Genomic DNA, 7,739 nt, shown 5'->3' with positions numbered 1-7,739 from the left:
AGGGGCCGCACAAGCTCTCAGCTGCCAAACTGAACGCCAGAGCTCACTCCTGGGCATAAGGCAACACAGCGGCAAACTGCAAGGCAGAATGCGCTGGTCCCAAAGGAACTAGTTATTGTTTGTTATCTATTGTTGGGGAGACGGGGAATATATTGTGTAAAAAGGATAGATGGAACAGGACCAGGGTAGGTCTGCCAGGGGAAAACGTTCATGACGTTGTAAAGCATATGTCATCGTTTAAGGTCAAACAGGTGATATTGTTGTACACCTTGGCAACAATGACATTAAGAGTAGGAGATCTGCAGATTTACTTAACAAGTACAGGCCAATGTTGCAAAAAAGTTGTGAATTAGGGTTAAATTTGAAAGTGTCTGCAATTCTGCCCAGACACGATAGGGGGGAGTACATGATGAGAGCCTTGTCAATCAATTTTGCCCGGGGGAAATGTGCAAGGTTCAAGGGGTAAAATTTTTTTCAGCCTAATCTGTGCTTGTTAACAGGAGAGACTGCTTCTACAGGGACAGTATACACTTAAATAGAAAGGGTGGAAGAATATTTGCTGATGCTATCGAGGCAGTGTTAGGTGGGTCGGAAAGCCGCTAGCTTGGGGGGGGGGAGTCACAGACTAAAAGGTTAAAAGTAGCCACAGGCAGAGGTGAAGGTGATTCTTGCACAACTTCTATTAGAATAAGTAGCGACCTGGAGCGAGGGATGCTGGGGGTTTCAGGGACTGATGGCAATCATCGTGAAACAAGTTGGTATATATGGGATGTGTTAGGATAACTAATAATAAGAATAGGAACATGTATACCAATGCTAGAAGTATAGTAAATAAATTTGATGAATTTAAAGTGTTGGTCAAGACATCAAAGGCGGATATTGTTGGGATAGCAGAGACGTGGTGTTACACAGATATAAGGAATGCACAACTGGAATTTTGGGAGTACAATGTGTACAGAAAGGATAGACAGGATAGGAAGGGAGGAGGTGTTATGCTGTTAATTAAGAAAAACATAAAATCAAAAGAAGTGTATCCAGTTGATATAGATGAACAGCGCACTGATGAGTCAGTTTGGTGTAACCTAAGCACTGCGAAAGCAAAAATAAGAGTAGGAGTGTGTTATAGGCCTAATGACTCGAATGAGTGCAATGAACAATTGTACAGAGAAATAGAGTGGGCTAGTAAATCAGAATGTCATATAATGGGGGATTTTAACCTCCCAGATATTTACTGGAACTTGTGGATTTGTCACTCATACAGTAGTAAGACTTTTGTGGATTTATTGGATGATTGTTGTCTGCAGCAGCATGTTCGAAAGGCAACCAGAGAGGGTAATACTCGTGATCTGGTTATCAGCAGTGATCACTCGTGTATTAAGAATTTGCAGATAAAGGAACCACTAGGTGGCAGTGATCACAGTGTAGTGATGTGGGATTTACTTAAAGATTTAATTACCATCAGGGGTAAAGGAAAGGGTTTTTGCTTCCGTAAGGGTGAGTACAGTCGTCTCCGACAGCTTTTAAATTCTGTACAGTGGGATCAACTGACGATGTTACCAACAGTATATTCTAAGTAGGAAGCATTCAAGAAATTAATCGTGGATACTACTAAAAGTTTCATACCTATTAAGAAATATTGTTTAAGGTTTAGGCCTAAATGGTTTTAAAATGAACTAATGAGACTCGTGACAGAGAAGAAAAATGCATGGGATGCATATAAATTTTCAAGCGACTCAGAAGCCTATGGCAGATATAAGCTAGTCTGTAATCAGGTCACAAAGGAGGTTAGGCTGGCAGGCGAAGGCAGATTACGAGAAATCCTTGGCAAAAGATGCTAAGCAAAATAGCAAGGATTTCTTTACTTATATAAACTCTAAAAGGAGGGAGTTGAGTCCGATTGGTCCATTGGATATCGATGGTTCGGCTGTTGATGATCCTGCTCAGATAGCAAACAAACTGAATGAATATTTTGCATCTACATTCACAAATGAGGAGTTCTTAAGGTTTGAAAATGGCAGAAGGTTATCAAATTGTAGCAGAGTGCTTAATGATTTTGTAATAACTGAGAGCAAAGTGGAGGAGAAATTGTTGAAGTTAAACATAAGAAAGGCACCTGGGGTGGATGGGATCTATCAAGTTATATTAAAGGAGGCGGCAAACCAACTAAGCAAACCCTTAGCCATAATTATGAGAGCGTCCTTGGACTCAGGGGAGGTTCCCACGGACTGGAGATGTTCAAATGTATCCCCAATTCACAAAGGGGGATCGAAGGGTGACACGAGTAATTACAGACCAGTTAGTTTAACTTCTGTTCCGGGTAAAATAATGGAGCACTGGTGAAAGATGCATTGCAGGACCATCTAGACAAGTCTGCAGCAATAATTCAGACACAGCATGGGTTTGTTAAGGGAAAGTCTTGTCTGACAAATTTGATAGGATATTATGATGTGGTTACAAAGGAACCGGATGCAAAAAATAATTTTGATATCATATATTTGGATTTCAGGAAAGCTTTTGACACTGTTGCACATGGAAGACTATTGTACAAATTGGAGCAGAATGGTATTAGGGGTACCTTGCTACAATGGATAAAAGGATGGTTAAGTGGTAGAAGACAGAGGGTGGTAATCAATGGGTGCTGCTCTTCTTGGACTAATGTTATTAGTGGGGTCTCACAGGGTTCAGTGTTAGGTCCACTGTTGTTTTGTATATTTATCAATGGTATTGATGAAGATATATCAGGCTTAATGTCGAAGTTTGCAGATGATACAAAGGTTGGCAGGGTTGTTAATGACAGTAATGGCAGTGTGCTACTGCAACAGGATCTGGATAATTTGGGCAGATGGGCTAAGAAGTGGCAACTGAAGTTTAACCTTGACAAATGCAAATAATGCATATGGGTAGAAGTACCCAGAGAAAGGTACCAACTGTTTTGTACTACATTTAAGGTGGTAGAAAATGAAACAGTCCTGTGAGTATTTGTGCAGTCAGATATGAAGTTTTCTGAGCAATGCAGACAGGCGGCCAGGGCAGGTCATGGGGTTTTGTCAATGATATATAGGAATTTTGCTAGCAGGGAGAAGGAGGTGATTGTCCCTCTGTACAAGGCAATGGTTAGGCTGCACCTTGAGTACTGCATTCAGGTCTGGAGGCCTCATATTTGGAAGGATGTAGATTTGGTTGAGCATGTACAGGGAAAGGCAACAAGATTGGTGAGGGGAATGAAGGGATCCTCTTACCAAGAGAGGCTTAAGTTCCGCAAATTGCAGTGGCTGGAGACTAGGCACTTGCGCGGTGATCTGATTGAGGTGTATAAGGGCTTGAATTGGTTGAGCATGCTGAATTCTGATGGGATCCTTCCATTTGTTCAGATTACGAACCTAAGGGGGCATAAATTCAAATTAAGAAAAGACAGATGTAGAATATATGTGCGGAAATTTGCCTTTAGTGCTGGAACAAACTTTCATCTGTCGTCGTGGAAGTTGATTTGTTAAATAAATTTAAGAATGAACCGGACAGGCATTTGGAGGGAATGGTGTGATTTTTTTTTTTTTTTTTTTGGCTGATTCTGCATAAGCTCATACACTTGCTTTCTTTCATCACATGCCACTACTAATACGACTATACGTCATTGTTTGACGAGATGTTAGTCTTTCTAGCATGAGGTTGCCTTTCCGTTGTGTGTCCTTTAATTCTAGATATGTGAGTATAGATTAGTAGTAGTAGTAGTAGTAGTAGTAGTAGTAGTAGTAGTAGTAGTGGCACATGATGCAAGAAAGCAAGTGTAGGAGCTTATGCAGCATCAGCCAAAAAAAAAAAAAAAAAAAAATCACACCATACCCTCCAAATGCCTGTCCAGTTCCTCCTTAAATTTATTTAACCTATCAACTTCCACAACGACAGATGGAAGTTTGTTCCAGCAATTAACCACCCGCTGGCTAAAGGCAAATTTCCGCACATCTATTCTACATCTGTCCTTTCTTAATTTGAACTTATGTCCCCGTAGGTTCGTATTCTGAACAAGTGGGAGGATCCCATCAGAATTCAGCGTTCTCAACCCATTCAAGGCCTTATAGACCTCAATCAGAACACCGCGCAGGTGCCTAGTCTCCAGCCACTGCAATTTGCAGAACTTAAGCCTCTCTTGGTAAGAGGATCCCTTCATTCCCCTCACCAATCGTGTTGCTCTTCTCTGTACACGCTCAAGCAAATCTACATCCTTCCTAAAATGAGGCCTCCAGACCTGTACGCAGTACTCAAGGCGTGGCCTGACCATTGCCTTATACAGAGGGACAATCACCTCCTTTTCCCTGCTAGCAAAATTCCTATATATCATTGACAAAACCCCATGACCTGCCCTAGCAGCCTGTCTGCATTGCTCAGAAAACTTCATATCTGACTGCACAATTACTCCCAGGTCTTTTTCATTTTCTACCACCTTAAGTGTAGTACCACACAGTTGGTACGTTTCTCTGGGGTTACTTCTACCCATATGCAGTACTTTGCATTTGTCAAGGTTGAACTTCAGTTGCCACTTCTTAGCCCATCTGCCCAAATTATCTAGATCCTGTTGCAGTAGCACACTGCCATTACTGTCATTAACAACCCTGCCAACCTTTGTGTCATCTGCAAACTTCGACATTAAGCCTGATATACCTTCATCAATATCATTGATAAATACACAAAACAACAGTGGACCCAACACCGAACCCTGTGGGACTCCACTAATAACATTAGTCCACGAAGAGCAGCACCCATTGATTACCACCCTCTGTCTTCTCCCACTTAACCATCCTTTTATCCATTGTAGCAACTTACCCTTAATACCATTAGAATGATTTGATAAAATATTAATATAATTATAAAATATTGTGATTGATTGATTTGTGTAATATGGCTTCATTTCTATTATTATGCACTGAACCATTTATTTCTGGTCTTTGCATTAAGGAGTGTATCGGCATCAATGACGTAGTTTTGTTATTAATATTTACGAGAATAATATTTTTTATTATTGTTTTGAAAAGGGTTTATCGGTTTGAATAAATTTTTGAAATATTGCTGGTATGTACTGAATTTGAGCAAGATTGAAGATGTTGGAAATACAATATTTTGCAAGGTAATTAAAAGAAAAAAAAAAAACAGTAGCAGGGAATTGTATGAATTACAGTAGCAGGGATTGTAGGGATTACATGTATTTTATTGTGCCAAGCAATGGGATTTTATTTATCCGGCTGTCGTTCAGCCAATGATGTAGCTTGGCGGGTAAAATTCTTTAAATTAATCGTGAAAGATTGTAAAATTATGTGCACCGCTGACCTTTTATATCAGAGTGTTAAAAATGAGTGACCGGTAATAAGTTTGTTTGTGTTTTTTTTTTATATGTTGAATCTGCTTGATTAATATGATTGGAAAGCTATGAATGTGGAAACGCGGTTCTGCTTGTATGATTTTCCTCCACGCCTCTAACGTCGGTTAAAAGAAGCATTTGGTCGCAATATTCTGTGGTGATTTCATTGTAATGCAGAATTCTTTCATATTTTATGGATCATTGCATCAAAATTATCAGGCTAATCATTACTCGGGGGACTGGAAATTTTTAGTTGGCCTTACTACCAACAATTTTGTAAGTTGATTATTTATGTGACTTAAAGTAACGTGATCCTAATACTAACTCCACGGATTCACATCTTGTGAGTATAGGTTTGGCACACCCAGGGTTCTGAGCTGGATATCATCATTCTTCTTTTTCTTGGTGATTCCCTGTCTTTCTCTCTCTCGGGGTAAATTTAGAAATTTTTTTATTTATTTGGCTAGTGCAGCATAAGCCTCAGGCCTTCTTGCACCATATAGCTAATAATAATAATACTTCCACTGGGTAACAGTCGCACACATCTGAACCACACGTATTGTTCTCTTTAATATTTTGAAAATCTTAAGTCTTAAAAATTAATAGCATATATTTCAGTTTAATATACTTACTGTAGTGATAGTTTATTTTTCTTTAGTGCACATATTTCGGCTACAAACAAAAATAGCGTAATATGGTTACGTAATTAATAAATAACGTAACGTAATATTAACCGTCTATAACACCGATTATTAATTATCAGTGCGTAGCACGCGCTTCTTGATTAGACCGGGGTTCCAGCCCGTGAGCCATCAAATATGGAGGATGCGGAAAGGTCAGGGAATGACCACCGCATATCCCCGGAGCAATATGGCCTTAGTTGCTAATGCTCCTGAAAACCAAATAACAACAACATTATTAATTATCACTGGACATAACACGGAAAGCAGATGTAACAACCTCTACTTTGAAAGTTAAGAAATTTCTTTACATCGAGTTAGTGTTATTCCTTTGCTGCCGTTAGTTTCAAACAATATTAGTTTACCAATATTATTAGTTAATTAATCTGAAATTAGTTTACTTTCAACATTTAAATTACACAGTGGTTGAAGCTCGTTATTTCTAGTTTGATTATAATTTGTTGACATCCTACGATTATAAATTATTTAAATAATAACAAATTATGCGGTAAAAATTATCACGAATTTCTTGATTAGTTTTTAACTGACGGTGTGTTTCTACTTGTTTATTAATAAGTGTTTGCAGCTCTTTATCTTGTGGAATTTCAAATAAAGTTTGTTTTATTGTTTCTTTTACTACTATTATTTATTATTATTATTACTAGCCACATAGTGTAAGGAAACTTGAAGCTTATGCTGCACCAGCCAAAAAAAAATTCCCAAGTTACCCTGAGAGAGAGTCAGAAGTAGAAGGGAATTGATATTTACAAATGGAAAACCTTTCGTGGCAATGGGAAATTGTGGGAGCAAAGTTGAAAAATATGTAATTAATGATATTGAAATTTCACAAGATTATTTAATGAAAAATTTTCGAGCCTACAGGCCAATAAGGCTCCTGGATTTCTATCTTTCTTTTTTTATCATTGTTTTATTTGGGTTTTTTTTTGGCTGGTGCAGCACAAGCCTTAGGCTTTCTTGCACCACATGTCCATTACTAACTAATCACTAAGAAAGAGAAGAACGATGATATCCAGCTCAGGAACCTGGGTGTGCCAAGCCCATACTCACCAGATGTGAGCCCCTGGGGGTAAATATAATCTAATCTGATTATGTATGGAAGGAAGGAAGTAACATATGAAGTAGGTTTTTCTTCCATTTAAATAACAAAACAAGGTTATTTAAATGTAATAACATAGTCCATTTTTTTGGCACGGTAATCTCTTTGGCCAACTGACACATGCCACCATTAATTTCAAATTTTCTTATTAATCAGGCTTGTGGTTTAGTGCCTATCAAATTTTCAGGGAATAATTTCGACATTGTTTATTTAGATTTCAGCAAAGCTTTTGACTCAGTCCCACATGAGCGGTTGCTTTATAAGCTGGAACAGGTTGGAATCACTGGGAAAATCCTTAGATGGATAGCAGGATGGCTTCAGGGCAGGAGGCAGAGAGTTGTGATAAATGGCTATTCCTCAGATTGGGTTAATGTAAGAAGTGGGGTTCCCCAAGCATCAGTATTAGGACCACTGTTGGGGTCCTAATACTGATCCTTGGGGAACTAGGTCTTAGTAAATATCTATAAAAGCTATTTATTCAAATCAAGTTAGGCAGATGAGCTGAGAAATGACAATTGAAGTTTAACATTGTTAAATGCAAAGCACTGCACTTGGGTAGCAGTAACTCCAGAGTAATATATCAACTGTGTGG

At 38.7% G+C, this 7,739-nt stretch overlaps 1 protein-coding gene across 1 annotated transcript in view; it reads left to right on the top strand.

Annotated features, from left to right (window-relative positions):
• Nucleotides 1–5,504: 5,504 nt before the first annotated feature.
• Nucleotides 5,505–7,739, top strand: part of LOC150082292 (uncharacterized) — a 125,433-nt gene continuing 123,198 nt past the window's right edge. Inside the window, exon 1 of the mRNA XM_090380110.1 lies at nucleotides 5,505–5,626. The gene's annotated coding sequence lies outside the window, so the exon portion shown is untranslated. The remainder of the gene's footprint in view (nucleotides 5,627–7,739) is intronic.

Source organism: Mastigoproctus giganteus, chromosome 8 (assembly GCF_048544385.1).
Source record: "Mastigoproctus giganteus isolate SK-2022 chromosome 8, ASM4854438v1, whole genome shotgun sequence".
Classification (NCBI taxonomy): domain Eukaryota; kingdom Metazoa; phylum Arthropoda; class Arachnida; order Uropygi; family Thelyphonidae; genus Mastigoproctus; species Mastigoproctus giganteus.
This window is presented reverse-complemented; position numbering and strand designations above follow the sequence as displayed.